This window comes from Nerophis lumbriciformis, linkage group LG18 (assembly GCF_033978685.3).
Source record: "Nerophis lumbriciformis linkage group LG18, RoL_Nlum_v2.1, whole genome shotgun sequence".
Taxonomy (NCBI): domain Eukaryota; kingdom Metazoa; phylum Chordata; class Actinopteri; order Syngnathiformes; family Syngnathidae; genus Nerophis; species Nerophis lumbriciformis.
Window position 1 is genome coordinate 32,046,871 of NC_084565.2, and position 17,017 is coordinate 32,063,887.

Consider the following 17,017-nt stretch of genomic DNA (forward strand, 5'->3'; position numbering starts at 1 on the left):
GTGTGTAGTGTTTTAGTTCTTGTCTCGCGCTCTTATTTTGGTGTTTTTTTCTCTTTTTTTGGCATTTTCCTGTAGCAGTTTCATGTCTTCCTTTGAGCGATATTTCCCGCATCTACTTTGTTTTAGCCATTAGGAATATTTCAGTTGTTTTTATCCTTCTTTGTGGGGACATTGTTGATTGTCATGTAATGTTCGGATGTACTTTGTGGACACCGTCTTTGCTCCACAGTAAGTCTTTGCTGTTGTCCAGCATTCTGTTTTTGTTTACTTAGTAGCAAGGTCAGTTTTTGTTTCGTTCTGCATAGCCTTCCCTAAGCTACAATGCCTTTTCTTAGGGGCACTCACCTTTTGTTTATTTTTGTTTTAAGCATTAGACACCTTTTTACCTGCACACTGCCTCCCGCTGTTTCCGACATCTACAAAGCAATTAGCTACCAGCTGCCACCTACTGATATGGAAGAGTATTACACGGTTACTCTGCCGAGCTCTAGACAGCACCGACACTCAACAACACATAATTTGCAGACTATAATTACTGGTTTGCAAAATTTTTTTTAATCCAAATAGGTGAAATTAGATAATCTCCCACGGCACACCAGACTGTATCTCACGACACAGTGGTTGAAAAACACTGCTGTACACACCTTGAATATGCTTGTACAGTACGCTCTGTTGCATCTAGTTGGTTTCAGCTTCCAGATTGGTCTCTGAAACTTGTATTATGCTACTATGTAGAGGCACCAGAGTACACAACACGGACTCGCGCCTTCCCCTCCAAAAAAAGATATAACCTCATGGACGATAAAGACTGATTGGTCGGCTTGTAGAACCTTATTTCCTGCGTGTACAGGAAAGATTTCTCCGATTTCCGCTTAACATTTGCAATAAAAGTGACCATGGGATGGAGACCAAACCTATAAAAGTTCGGAGTCCAGTTAAAATCAAACAGTACCATATCCCATTACTTATCCGGGTGCAATATTCCCTACCAACTACAAAACCCAAAACCAGTGAAGTTGGCACGTTGTGTAAATGGTAAATAAAAACAGAATACAATGATTTGCAAATCCTGTTCAACTTATATTCAATCAAATAGACTGCAAAGACAAGATACTTAACGTTCGAACTGGAAAACTTTGTTATTTTTTGCAAATATTAGCTCATTTAGAATTTGAGGCCTGCAACATGTTTCAAAAAAGCTGGCACAAGTGGCAAAAAAAGACGGGAGAAAGTTGAGGATCGTTCATCAAACACTTATTTGGAACATCCCACAGGTGAAGAGGCTAATTGGGAACAGGTGGGTGCCATGATTGGGTGTAAAAGCAGCTTCCATGAAATGCTCAGTCATTCACAAACAAGGATGGGGCGAGGGTCACCACTTTGTGAACAAATGCGTGAGCAAATTGTCCAACAGTTTAAGAACAACATTTCTCAACCAGCTATTGCAAGAAAATTAGGGATTTCACCATCTACGGTCCGTAATATCAAAATGTTCAGAGAATCTGGAGAAATCACTGCATGTAAGCAATGATATTACAGATCTTTGATCCCTCAGGCGGTACTGCATCAACGAGCGACATCAGTGTGTAAAGGATATCACCACATGGGCTCAGGAACATTTCAGAAAACCACTGTCAGTAACTACAGTTGGTCGCTACATCTGTAAGTGCAAGATAAAACTCTACTATGCAAAGCGAAAGCCATTTATTAACAACACCCAGAATCGCCGCCGGCTTTGCTGGGCCCGAGCTCATCTAAGATGGAATGATGCAAAGTGGAAAAATGTTCTGTGGTCTGACGAGTCCACATTTCAAATTGTTTTTGGAAACTGTGGACGTCGTGTCCTCAGGACCAAAGAGGAAAATAACCATCCGGATTGTTATAGGCGCAAATATGAAAAGCCAGCATCTGTGATGGTATGGGGGTGTATTAGTGCCCAAGGCATGGGTAATTTACACATCTGTGAAGGCGTCATTAATGCTGAAAGGTACATACAGGTTTTGGAACAACATATGTTGCCATCCAAGCAACGTTACTATGGACGCCCCTGCTTATTTCAGCAAGACAATGCCAAGCCATGTGTTACAACAGCGTGGCTTCATAGTAAAAGAGTGCGGGTACTAGACTGGCCTGCCTGTAGTCCAGATCAGTCTCCCATTGAAAATGTGTGGCGCATTATGAAGCGTAAAATACCACAACTGAGACCCCGGACTGTTGAACAACTTAAGCTGTACATCAAGCAAGAATGGGAAATAATTCCACCTGAAAAGCTTCAAAAATGTGTCTCCTCAGTTCCCAAACGTTAACTGAGTGTTGTTAAAAGGAAAGGCCATGTAACACAGTGGTAAAAATGCCCCTGTACCAACTTTTTTGCAATGTGTTGCTGCCATTGAATTCTAAGTTAATTATTATTAGTTTGGGTAGTGGGGGGTGTATATTGTAGCGTCCCGGAAAAGTTAGTGCTGCAAGGGGTTCTGGGTATTTGTTCTGTTGTGTTTATGTTGTGTTACGGTGCGGATGTTCTCCCGAAATGTGTTTGTCATTCTTGTTTGGTGTGGGTTCACAGTGTGGCGCATATTTGTAACAGTGTTAAAGTTGTTTATACCGCCACCCTCAGTGTGACCTGTATGGCTGTTGACCAAGTATGGAATGCATTCACTTGTGTGTATGAAAAGCCGTAGATATTATGTGACTGGGCCGGAACGCAAAGGCAGTGCCTTTAAGGTTTATTGCCACTCTGTACTTCTCCCTACGTCAGTGTACCACTCCGTACAGCCGCGTTTTAAAAAGTCATACATTTTACTTTTTGAAACCGATACCGATCATTTCCGATATTACATTTTAAAGCATTTATCGACATCTCTAGTCGAGAGTTCAAACCCCGGCCGAGTCATACCAAAGACTATAAAAATGGGACCCATTAACTCCCTGCTTGGTACTGTTGCGTTTTGGACCAGTTGTTCCTCCCAGGGAATTCAAGTCACAAGTCGCTCCCAAGCTCTTTACGACACTTAAAGCTGAGTTGAAAAACCACCAGAGACAGAATAGGTATTTTGTAATATATTGGCAAAGCTTTGCAGATATATTTTTGAGACCAGTCCAGCATAGAACATTCTATCGCGCCGCCAAAATGGTCTGTCTCCCCCGATCAAAACCCCTCTCCTCTTCCTCCCCCCCTGGCAGTCATGTCTCTCTTAGCCAAAACAAATGCTTATTATCGCTCTCTCTAACATTCCTCACTTCAAGGTTAAGCACACAGTTTTGCAGACAACCAAAAGACCCCAATTGGAAGAACACGAGCTGTTTTCAAATATGACTATGAAATAAAAAGTAGTAACACTTAAATTCGGATATATGTAAATATCTGCCTCCGACAGTACTCAGCATCAAGGGTTGGAATTGGGGGTTAAATCACCAAAAATTATTCCCAGGCGCGGCCGCCGCTGCTGCTCACTGCTCCCCTCACCTCCCAGGGGGTGATCAAGGGTGATGGGTCAAATGCAGAGAATAATTTCGCCACACCTAGTAAGTGTGTGTGACAATCAGTGGTACTTTCACTTTAACACTCAGCCGTGGCGTGAAAAAGCGACGCATGGTCTGCTGAAGCCGTCCCAGCAGAGTTGTGTTGTTGACAGTTTTCGGCTCTTTTTCTGGCTCTGCGGCCGACGCTTCATCAGAGGCAGAAATAGCTCCGCCTCGCCTCTCCCCGCTTGTCTCTGCGGGGCCATCAGCGTAAACATTAACCGTGCCGTAATGAGCTGGATCAAACCCAGGCTCGGCTTCTACGATACGTCTGGAAAATTATCTTTTAGAGCCCAACAAAAGGGGTCAAGTAAAACAAGACACGATAAAGGCTGAGAGGGAGAGTGGATATTTGAGTCCATATTTCACAAAAGGAAAAGCCTCCTTTCCTTGGGATGCAACATCGCCGACATCTTTTACTTTACGGTCACAGATCAGTCGAGGTTAGAGGGAGCATTACACAAAGGGCCCGGAGTCGCTATCGATCCCCATCGAGCCGGCGCGCTCTTACATAACAGTGGCCTCCGCCTGCCCTGTGAGTTATTCCTGCTCATTCGCTTAGTAAATTGAATGCTATCAAGCATGTCCGCTCAGCAACATGGAAGTTAACCCAGTAAAGTGGTTGAATGGAGCAATATGTCAATCCGCTTCATGGCTGCACGGAAACACCCGAGTGGTCTTTAGCGCGTCTCTACTGCAGCTGTCAGTTAGCGTGCACATGCAGTACGGACAGCCACTAAATATGTGGATGCAGTGGTTTCCCACCTAGGCCTTCAGTGATCGCCGACTTCAATGATTACCTCTCAAAATATACCATCCTTGATGTCCCCACATGACCATTGCTGGAGAAATACTATACAGGAATACATTTACGCACTACTGCGCATTGAAGCACATCAACAGTATACCATCCATCCATCTATTTTCTACCGCTTGTCCCTTTTTGGGGTCGCGGGGGGTGCTGGAGCCTATCTCAGCTGCATTCGGGCGGAAGGCGGGGTACACCCTGGACAAGTCGCCACCTCATCGCAGGGCCAACACAGATAGACAGACAACATTCACACACTAGGGCCAATTTAGTGTTTCCAATCAACCTATCCCCAGGTGCATGTCTTTGGAGGTGGGAGGAAGCCCGGAGGGATCCCACGCAGTCACGGGGAGAACATGCAAACTACACACAGAAAGATCCCAAGCCCGGGATTGAACCCAGGACTACTGAGGACCTTCGTATTGTGAGGCAGACGCACTATCCCCTTATTTTCTGGCGCATTTAAAAATCCATTAAAAGGCATCAGCAATTAAATCATACAGGTATACCGTACATTTCTCTGCTTGGCTTATGCAACTTCCAGTCAATAAAGTTTGATTCAAAGTGCACACTTCTCAAAGACACACTATATTGCCAAATGATGAGAATCAGGTGTCCTAATCACTTGGCCTGGCCACAGGTGTATAAAACCAAGCACTTAGGCATGGAGAATCTTTCTACAAACATTTGTGAAAGAATGGGCCGCTCTCAGTGATTTCCAGCGTGAAACTGTCATAGGATGCCACCTGTGCAACAAATCCAGTCGTGAAATATCCTCAATCCTAAATATTCCAAAGTCAACTGTCGGCTTTATTATAATAAAATGGAAGAGTTTGGGAACAACAGCAACTCAGCCACCAAGTGGTAGGCCACGTAAACTGACAAGAGGTGGAGGTGGAGGAGGAATTATGGTGTGGGGTTGTTTTTCAGGAGTTGGTTCCAGTGAAAATAACTTTGAATGCTCCAGGATACCAAAACATTTTGGACAATTCCATGCTCCCAACCTTGTGGGAACAGTTTGGAGTGGGCCCCTTCCTCTTCCAACATGACCGTGCACCAGTGCACAAAGCAAGGTCCATAAAGACATGGATGACAGAGTCTGGTGTGGATGAAGTTGACTGGCCTGCACAGAGTCCTGACCTGAACCCGATAGAACACCTTTGGGATGAATTAGAACGGAGATGCTGCTCCGTTATTGATTGAAGTAAAGTCTGAATGTCATTAAAACAGTTAGCTCCATCTTTTGACATTTCTTCCCCTCCCATACTTGCACGCTACACCGCTACAACAAAATGTTGGGGAGAAGACGCCCACAAAACGGCACATCCTGAAGCGACTGTCAGAAAGTGGCTTGAAGATGATCTGTAAAACATAATCTATGCAACATTTTGACCAAAAAAACACCATTACATGTTATGTAGACCACAAGGAAGTGTTTTACATTTAGAAAAACAAAAAAATAATATGACTCCTTTAATATAAAAAAATAGACCATTCATCGACGGTGCGCCTTATAATCCGGTGCGCACTATGATCCGGAAAATACGGTAATAGGAATATTCCGTCTGTGTGCGTGTCAACCTATTTGGACTGTCAGAAATATATTACATATACTGTCTATTCAGCAATATCATTTTATAAGTTTATAGGTGACGGTTGACTTAAGGGGCTGCTTAAAACAAATTCAACTGATTCATTTTGGTGGTTTTCTTTTCTTAATAGTGTTTGTTTCTTTACATTATTATAACATATTTAAAAACTTCTGCAATATGCATTTTTTTTACGTCTGCATCACTCCAGACGCACCATCCCAAAGCGCACAGTCAGCGTCCTAAAAATAGATTCTGTTGTTCAGATCGCTCTTCAATACAGCCGAGAACAGGTGGCACATTAAAGTCCTTTTTTAAAAGGGCATAAAATAATTTTGGATTCATATTTTTCTGCTCAGATCTCTCAATCACCTTCCGCCCTACACAAAAATACCAAACATGTCATGTTTTTTTTTTTTAAACATATGTTTAACCCTTTGAAGGCCTTTTGCTCAAATGATTGTATTGTGTGTTTTGATTGTAAGTAATTAGTTCGAACATGTTTAACAACAAAAAGAGAGAAGAAAAAAAACTAAAAGAATAATGAAAAGAAAATGATATCGTTTTGAAGATGATGTCACAGTTGTCAATTATTATACATTTACATAACATTAGTTATTTTACTAATTTAAAGCTGTAACATTATCTGATTATAAATGTGTTTAGGACTGAAGTTTATTGAGAAATTTAAGCACAATAGATAAACAAAAAAAACAAAAAAACATCCAAAATGTTTTTATGCCCTCCATCCAGATCATACTGGTTTATTCATATTACTATACTGCTTAAAGTAGAACTGCACTATTTATTTGATGATTTGACTATTGTTCACAATCATTATGAAAGACATAACGACAGATGTATGTTTTCTATGCATTCTAAATATTAAATAAATGCGATCAAAAGTCCGCTTACAATAGAGTTGGTAGGAGTCACTCTATTCTGCCTACAAAGCCCTCAAAAAAAACATCCAAACACTTCTATTATGGTTTTATATACATGATGTAAGTATAAGTTACAGGCACATTTATAATAACATTTAATATTTATGTATTTGGATCATTTTAAGTATTTCAAAAACGCATCATGACTTTCGTTTTTTTTTTTTTTTTAAACATCACTGATTATTACTCACTGCAGACTTTGAGAGCCAACAGACATAATAAAACATCACTTACTGTGTAATGTCTGCTGTCATTAGGATGCTGACAGACGTAATGTTCATATATTCTCGATTGGATGACGAATGATTTATAATCTTAGCGTCAAAAAAGGGGGTGGACCCAAGCTTCTTTTTGTGTCGTTCTGACCATTCCCGGGTCTAAATTGGCTGTCAAAGTGTACTATCCAGGCGAGAGACATGATTTATGATCTACAAAAAAGTATGACGAGCAAGGAAACTAAGCAGCTGATCGGTCGGTGATTGACACACAAGCTAGTGATTCCGGTGCCGCTATAAATAGTTTGTCTGCGTTAGCGCTTATAATAACGATATCACTAAAACTTGGTTAATATTCAAGTCACAAAATGTAAAGGGAGTAATGCTGGCGCTTTTTGGATGGTTATTTATTGGGTTTTATGGGCTGAATAGAGGAGCTCACAATGGCTCGGCTGTAAGCTGACTTTTAATTGTGTTTATTTGCGAGTTAGAATGCATTAAAAATACATCCATCTGTCGTCATTTCTTTCATAATTACAGTGAACGATAGGCAAAATTCCAAATAAAAAGAGCAGATCCCCTTTAACGTTACTGCAACTTTCTTTGCTTAGTGGCTAGAGCGTCCGCCCTGAGATCGGTAAGTCGTGAGTTCAAACCCCGAAAGACTATAAAAATGGGACCCATTACCTCCCTGCTTGGCACTCAGCATCAAGGGTTGGAATTGGGGGTTGAATCACCAAAAAATTATTCCCGGGCGCGGCTACCGCTGCTGCTCACTGCTCCCCTCACCTCCAAGGGGGTGATCAAAAGTGATGGGTCAAATGCAGAGAATAATTTCGCCACACCTCGTGTATGTGTGACAATCATTGGTACTTTTACTTAACTTTATCATTTATTTTAATTCCTCTGTGTTTATCTAATGATGTTCCTTTGCCTAATTTGTAACTATGTGAATCTTGTATAATTTATTTTATTCTTTAGTCTTCCCATTTTATTGCTATTTTTATATACTACCACTTTTGTATAGTTGTATCATCTATTATATTTGATTCATGATCTCTTCCTCTTTTTCAGTGCCCTTGAGAGTATTTTAGATATCATTTCCTCTTGTAATTGAGCGACTGTGTGTGTCAAACAATTTTCCTCGGGATCGATAAAGTCTGTCTGAATGTAAACCTTAATGCATTTCATGTCCCGTTTGACTTTGGAGATAATTATAATGGAATAACCCCTGACGGTTGAACCTGCCAGGCTATATCGGTTGGATTTTAACGGCAAAACGGAAGATTTTTTTAGTCTTGTGCAGCAGGATTCTGTAAAAATGTGTCGCTGTCCAACTGAAATGTAGCAAAGTAGTTAACTTTTCATGCAGTGTTGTACTAATAACACTGACTGAAACACTAAATTACTGTTGCAATGAGGCTTAATTGACCGTACTTGCATGGCTGCAGACATTATTTCTCTTCATATCTTACACTATATTGCCAAAAGTAATTGGCCACCCATCCAAATGATCAGAATCAGGTGTCCTAACCACTTGGCCCGGCCACAAATCAGTGGTGGTGGTGTAAAGCACGTCTAGAGCAGTGGAGTGAGTCTGAGTTTGGAGGTTGCCAGGAGAATGCGACATTTTGGACTGCATTGTGCCGAGTGTGAAAATTGGTGGAGGAGGAATTATGGTGCGGGGTTGTTTTTCCAGTTAGTTCCAGTGAAAGGAACTTTGAATGCTCCAGGATACCAAAACATTTCGGACAATTCCATGCTCCCAACCTTGTGGGAACAGTTTGGAGCGGGCCCCTTCCTCTTCCAACATGACTGTGCACCAGTGCACAAAGCAAGGTCCATAAAGATGACAGAGTTTAGTGTGGATGAACTTGACAGGCCTGCACAGAGTCCTGACCTGAACCCGATAGAACACCTTTCAGGTGAATTAGAACGTAGACTGAGAGCCAGGCCTTCTCGACCAACATCAGTGTGTGACCTCACCAATGCGCTTTTGGAAGAATGGTGGAAAATTCCTACAAACACACTCCGCTACCTTGTGGACAGCCTTCCCAGAAGAGTTGAAGCTGTAATAGCTGCAAAAGGTGGACCGGCTTCATATTGAACCCTATGGGTTAGGAATGGGATTGCACTTCAATCAATCAATCAATCAATGTTTATTTATATAGCCCTAAATCACAAAAGTCTCAAAGGGCTGTACAAGCCACAACGACATCCTCGGTACAGAGCCCACATAAGGGACGTCGATGTGAATGACTATGAGAAACCGCATATGTGGGTAACCCCCCCTCTCTAGGGGAGACCGAAAGCAATGGATGTCGAGTGACATAATATTGTGAAAGAACAGTCCTTAGTGGATCTAACATAGTAGTGAGAGTCCAGTCCACTTCACGTTCATATGTGAGTAGAGATGTCCGATAATATCGGACTGCCGATAAATGCTTTAAAATGTAATATCGGAAATGATCGGTATCGGTTTCAAAAAGTAAAATGTATGACTTTTTAAAACGCCGCTGTACGGAGTTTTACACGGACGTAGGGAGAAGTACAGAGCAGTTGCGTCTCCCAGTCATACTTGACAACCCTCCCGATTTTTTCCGGGATACTCCCGAATTTCAGTACCCCCCCGAAAATCTCCCGGGGCAACCATTCTCCCGATTTCCACCCAGACAACAATATAGGGGGCGTGCCTTCAAGGCACTGTCTTTGCGTATCGGCCCAATCACATAAAATCTACGGCTTTTTACACACACAAGTGAATGCATTGCATACTTGGTCAACAGCCATACAGGTCACACTGAGGGTGGCCGTATGAACAACTTTAACACTGTTACAAATATGCGTCACACTGTGAACCCACACCAAACAAGAATGACAAACACATTTCGGGAGAACATCCGCACGGTAACACAATAGAACAAATACCCAGAACCCCTTGCAGCACTAACTCTTCCGGAACGCTACAATATACAACCCCGCCCACCTCAACCTCCTCATGCTCTCTCAGGGAGAGCATGTTCCGAATTCCAAGCTGCTGTTTTGAGGCATGTTAAAAAAAATAATGCACTTTGTGACTTCAATAATAATTATGTGTCATGTCTGTGTGATCATGTTTTTGTATTGGTCATGTTCGGTTTTGTTTTTGGACTTTTTGTGCACTTTTGTTTTGTCACCATAGCAACCATTAGTTTTCACCTGTCACGTCACGCACCTGTTTCACGTTTTGAGTCACGCACCTGTTTTCGTTAATCATGTCTGTAGTGTTTAAGTTCATTGTTTTCAGTTTGTCTTTCTGGTGACATCCCACAATTATGCTCTGCACATTTCTGACACTTGATTTCATGTCCATCGTTCATGCTGCTCCTTTTAGTCCATGCCAAGTAAGTTTTGTTTATTAATGCTATCGTCTTTTGGTTTCATAGTTTGTTCTCCGCCACTGTGCGCGCTTTTCGTTTGTACTTTATTTTGATATATTAAATAAATCATGTATTTACATTCCCGTCTCGCCCGAGCCAACTTTCCGTTGCATTCCGGAAAAGCAAACACCCAGGACCAAGTCATGACAATATGGCAGTGCCATGTTGGCATTTTTTCCCCATAACTTGAGTTGATTTATTTTGGAAAACCTTGTTACATTGTTTAATGCATCACAACAAAATTAGGTATAATAATGTGTTAATTCCACGACTGTATATATCAGTTGATATCGGAATCGGTAATTAAGAGTTGGACAATATTGGATATCGGCAAAAAAGCCATTATCGGACATCTTATATGTGAGTCAAGGCAGGTGGACAAATACTTTTGGCAATGTAGTGTATGTAGATGAATGTAAAGTACAGTACAATTTCGCTAAGAGTGCACAGTCGGTGTAGTTTTGTCTTCAAAAGGCAGAGTGACGACCATCGGGAGCGAAGAGAATATATTTAGAGCTGTCACCGTGGACAAAACTAACAGAAGAATCAGCTTCAGTTTGCCGTGAATAAGGCTTATAAATAGCTCGAAAAAGGAGAGTTGCCTTTCAAGCAGCGGTATTATTGACGTCTTCAGTCGTGGGTTTTATTTTAAGGCCTCTGCTTGTCCCCGAGGGACGCGTGACTGACAGCCACGTTGGATGCTTCAGGGTGGATGCCAGCGACGCTCAGCAGTCACTTTGAGAGGCGGTGCACAGACCGAGCAGTTCCCCGCTTATCTGGCTACAAAGTAAACATCTTTCAGTGCCGCAAACATCCCCCCCCTTTCACCCCCCCTGGGCGGATCAGCGGATGCTCGTTAGTGCCGTCGTCTCGTTATCGCATCATCCTTGGGATCTGTGGCGAGATAAGGCGCAAAGACACCAAAGCCTCGACGCTCCCACCCCTCCCCTTGTCTCCGGCGCTGTCACAATTACCCACAATGCTCCGGGGGACGTGCCTGGGCGCCCCGTGGATGCGACGCAAACAGCCGTGTTCTTGTGATGCGGAATAAACACCAGGCTCACAACTCATCAAAGCCCGTGAGACGCTCCAATCCTCTTTAGGGGTGAGTGGATTATCCGTCCTAACCCAAATACTCCCGTTGCCTCGCTCTCGCCGCTCCCTGACTAACGCCCGACAAACACGTCGCAAATTACCCCCCCTCCCCAAGGCTGCGGTGACCACTGCAAGTCAAAAGATTTGCATGTTTGAAACTACTAGTTGGCTCTTAAAATCGAAATGCTCAACTTCAGGCAAAGACAACAAGACCATACTAACTAGTACAATATGCATTATTTTTCAGACTATAAGGCAGTGTTTTTCAACCACTGTGCCGCGGCACACTAGTGTGCCGTGAGATACAGTCTGGTGTGCCGTGGAAGATTATGTAATTTCACCTAATTGGGTTAAAAATACTAGAGATGTCCGATAATGGCTTTTTTTTGCCGATATCCGATATTGCGATATTGTCCAACTCCATCCATCCATCCATCCATCCATCTTCTTCCGCTTATCCGAGGTCGGGTCGCGGGGGCAGCAGCCTAAGCAGGGAAGCCCAGACTTCCCTCTCCCCAGCCACTTCGTCCAGCTCTTCCTGTGGGAACCCGAGGCGTTCCCAGGCCAGCCGGGAGACATAGTCTTCCCAACGTGTCCTGGGTCTTCCCCGCGGCCTCCTACCGGTCGGACGTGCCCTAAATACCTCCCTAGGGAGGCGTTCGGGTGGCATCCTGACCAGATGCCCGAACCACCTCATCTGGCTCCTCTCGATGTGGAGGAGTCAGATGTCCAACTCTTAATTACCGATACCGATATCAACCGATACCGATATATACAGTCGTGGAATTAACACATTATTATGCCTAATTTTGTTGTGATGCATTAAACAAAGTAACAAGGTTTTCCAAAATAAATCAACTCAAGTTATAGAAAAAAATGCCAACATGGCACTGCCATATTTATTATTGAAGTCAGAAAGTGCATTATTTTTTTTAACATGCCTCAAAACAGCAGCTTGGAATTTGGGACATGCTCTCCCTGAGAGAGCATGAGGAGGTTGAGGTGGGCGGGGTTGAGGTGGTATATTGTAGCGTACCGGAAGAGTTAGTGCTGCAAGGGGTTCTGGGTATTTGTTCTGTAGTGTATATGTTGTGTTACGGTGCGGATGTTCTCCCGAAATGTGTTTGCCATTCTTGTTTGGTGTGGGTTCACAGTGTGGCGCATATTTGTAACAGTGTTACAGTTGTTTATACGGCCACCCTCAGTGTGACCTGTATGGCTGTTGACCAAGTATGGAGTGCATTAACTTGTGTGTGTGAAAAGCCGTCGGTATTACTGTATGTAATTGGGCCGGCACGCAAACGCAGTGGCTTTAATGCACGCCAACCAATATTGTTGTTTGGGTGGAAATCGGGAGAAATTCGGGAGAATGGTTGCCCCGGGAGATGTTCGGGAGGGGCACTGAAATTCGGGAGTCTCCCGGGAAAATCGGGAGGGTTGGCAAGTATGACTGGGAGATGAAACTGCTCTGTACTTCTCCCTATGTCCGTGTACCACTCCGTACAGCGGGATTTTAAAAAGTTATAAATTTTACTTTTTGAAACCGATACCAATAATTTCCGATATTACATTTTAAAGCATTTATCGGCCGATAATATCGGCAGTCCGATATTATTGGACATCTCTAGCACTCAACATTAATACATATTTTAAAATGATGGTTAAATATGTGATTGTATTGGCTGATTAGTATCTCTGACATAAACAACAGGATATGAGTTAAAAAAAATGTATAAGGTTTTCAAAAATAAAGTGAAACTTTGGTGAACGTGTACTTCGGTGTATAACATGTATATACCATTTTAAAGGAATTATATTTTTATACTGGTTGAAACTCTTTACAGAATTGGAATCAAAACCCAAATGGTCCAAATTCAAAGGATGCCCAACCCAAGCTAACATGTCACACTGTCTTGACTCTGCAACAACTTAGCAGTGCGATACAACTCACAACTTTTTTTGACCCCCTTTGTGAGTTGTTTTGCAGCTGTATAGATATGAAAAGAAAACAACAAAAAGTACAGAGACGCAGTCAAAAAATGCATGAGATTCTTTGTTTGGGCACTTGATTCCTAACTAAAGTTCCTTGGGTGAATAATGTACACTCACTACACCGGTATGTTTTAGCGCTTCCATGGCGAGTTTACTGACAGATATAAGAAAGAACTTTACACTACTTTATATTAGAAATGGCAACGGCGGAGGATGAAAGTCCCATAACAAGAAGATAGAGAAAAAGAAGAAGTCGGACGCGCGCAATTTTTCAGGATTTATGCAGATCCCAAATACAGATCAGCAAGTACCAGAAGGTAAGAAAAAATGCTTTTGCATAATATTGCGAAACAAATCGCCGGATAATATGTCTTACCTTATACACACAAACCATAATAATACTCCTATGTTGAATGCGCCGACAATCCATCAAGCGGTGCGGCTTCATAGCTTACCAAAGTCGTACTAAAACATTTTGACAGATTTCTGAGCGCCGTCAGTAATGTTCTATATTTTCAATGGGACATATAAAATGTTGGTGTTGTTTCCTTGAGTCATATTGCCATCATAGTGCAGTCTACACATATCTCTTATGTTTGACTGCCATCTACTGGTCACACTTATTATTACACCATGTACCAAATAAAAAAAAAAGTTAAAGTCCCAATGATTGTCACACACACACACTAGGTGTGGCGAAATGATTCTCTGCATTTGACCCCTCACCCTTGATCACCCCCTGGGAGGAGAGGGGAGCAGTGAGCAGCAGCGGTGGCCGCGGCCGGGAATAATTTTTGTGGTTTTAACCCCCTATTCCAACCCTTGATGCTGAGTGCCAAGCAGGGAGGTAATAGGTCCCATTTTTATAGGCCGAGGTTTGAACTCACGACCTACCGATCTCAGGGCGGACACTCTAACCACATTGCTTCGAGGTCGGTAAGCAAAACCAGAGTTATTCCGTACATTAGGCGCAGCGGGATATAAGGCGCACTGAAAATAAAAATGATAGTTTGGAAAATACGGTACTGTATTCTCAAAAACAATCAAAGAGCAAGCGCAAAAATTGCAGTGACAGCATTTCTTTACCTATTAAGAGTATGATTTGTATGTGACAAGGATCACACGGTCTCATCCTTCTTGACAAGTCCTCAAGTCTTTGTCTTAGACTTAGACGTCCTTATATTCTCATTCAAATTTGAACTTTACAGTACAGATAAGAATGAAATTTTGTTGCATTAGCTCGTTGTAGTGCAGGATAAAAGAGCAATAAGGTGCAAATGTAAATAAATAGATTACTGTACGGATAAATATATTGACTAAGTATTAGATCATGTGGCGTGATGACAGGATTTCTGGCCATTCTCTGGCTGTAAAACAGGAATTCCAGTGCTGGCGGCCATCAACAAACTGCCTTTGTTGAAAAAGTACATTAGTTAGTTCTTTATCGCGCACTTGGCAACGTGCCAAACGCATAAAGTTGCGTTGGAAAGCGAGGGGAATGTCCGCTGGGGAGCGAACGGAGGCACATAAAGGCTAAAGTAATCCAGTTAATGGCGAATTAGAGAGGTGTTAATCAGACGGTGGTGTGTGGACCGGATCCACCTGATGCACATGTTCGTCCCATCTGCCGCACGGGGAGGGGGCGTCGGGGAATGAGGCCTTTTGGGAATATAAACGGCGTTGTTAAGGTGAGTCTCCACAGGGGTGTGGCTTCCCACAGAAACTAAAAGTGAATGTAAACAGCCGCTGATAAAAAATCGGGATTGTCGGGTTGCCATTCAACCGTGCTCAGCAGGTTTGGCAACCGACTGAGTCATGGCTTTCCCACGGGATCAATACGCGTGCCATCATGAGAGGGAATGATCACACTGGAAGGACGCGGTTGTTGTGGAGGTGTCGCCTTACAACCGACCATGGTGCGGTTTGGAGCCTTAGAAATCTTCATCTAGATCAGGGGTGTCAAACGTGAGGCCAGAGGGCCGGATCAGGCCCGCGAACAGGTTTTATCCGGCCCGTGGCATGTGTTTGCTAAGTATAAAAATGAACCTGACATTTTTTAATGAAATAAACTGCTGTTCTAAATGTGTCCACTAGATGTTGCAATAGCAATTATTTGTATCTTTGTAGATTATGCTACATACTGTATTTTTCGGAGTATAAGTCGCACCTGCCGAAAATGCATAATAAAGAAGGAAAAAAACAAATATAAGTCGCACTGGAGCCCGGCCAAACTATGAAAAAAACTGCGACTTTTAGTCCGAAAAATACGGTATGTACAAAATAATCCACAGTGCACCAGTCGAGGAAAATGATCAAACTACATGAATAACATCCTGTAATTTGATTTTTATATATATATTTTTTTATCTTGATAGACTGAAAATTAACACCAATGAGTTGACTGATGAACATTATCACATCATTTATTCAGAAAGTACACTGCAAAAACTGAAATCTAAGTAGGATTAAATATCTCAAATAAGCGTGATATTTGCTTATTTTCTGTCTGATAAGATAATTATTCTCACTAAGCAGATTTTATGTTAGAGTGTTTTACTTGTTTTAAGGGTTTTGGTCCTAAATGATCTCAGTAAGATATTACAGCTTGTTGCTGAGATTTGATGACCTATATTGAGTAAAACATGCTTGAAACTATAATATCAACTGTTGCATAGCTGTGTCATCAACACTCACAAGTAGAGAGGTCCGATAATATCGTAAAAAATGCGTAAAAATGTAATATCGGAAATTATCGGTATCGTTTTTTTCTTAATTTTTAAAAAAATTAAATCAACATAAAAAACACAAGATACACTTACAATTAGTGCACCAACCCAAAAAACCTCCTTCCCCCATTTACACTCATTCACACAAAAGGGTTGTTTCTTTCTGTTATTAATATTCTGGTTCCGACATTATATATCAATATATATCAATACAGTCTGCAAGGGATACAGTTAATAATAACAATATATCAATATATATCAATACAGTCTGCAAGGGATACAGTTAATAATAACAATATATCAATATATATCAATACAGTCTGCAAGGAATACAGTTAATAACAATATATCAATATATATCAATACAGTCTGCAAGGAATACAGTTAATAACAATATATCAATATATATCAATACAGTCTGCAAGGGATACAGTCCGTAAGCACACATGATTGTGCGTGCTGCTGGTCCACTATTAGTACTAACCTTTAACATTTAATTTGACTAGTTTTCATTTATTACTCGTTTCTATGTAACTGTTTTTTATATTGTTTTACTTTCTTTTTAATTCAAGAAAATGTTTTTAATTTATTTTTCTTAATTTTTTTTTTTAAAAGTACCTTATCTTCACCACCTTCTACTATCCTAGTCACGTCCGTTGTGTCCTTGGGCAAGACACTTCACCCCTTGCTCCTGATGGCTGCTGGTT

At 41.8% G+C, this 17,017-nt stretch overlaps 1 protein-coding gene across 3 annotated transcripts in view; it reads right to left on the reverse strand.

Moving 5' to 3' along the window:
* The window catches only part of lnx1 (ligand of numb-protein X 1), a 114,782-nt gene that overhangs the window by 34,448 nt on the left and 63,317 nt on the right, over window positions 1-17,017 (reverse strand). The window lies entirely within an intron of this gene.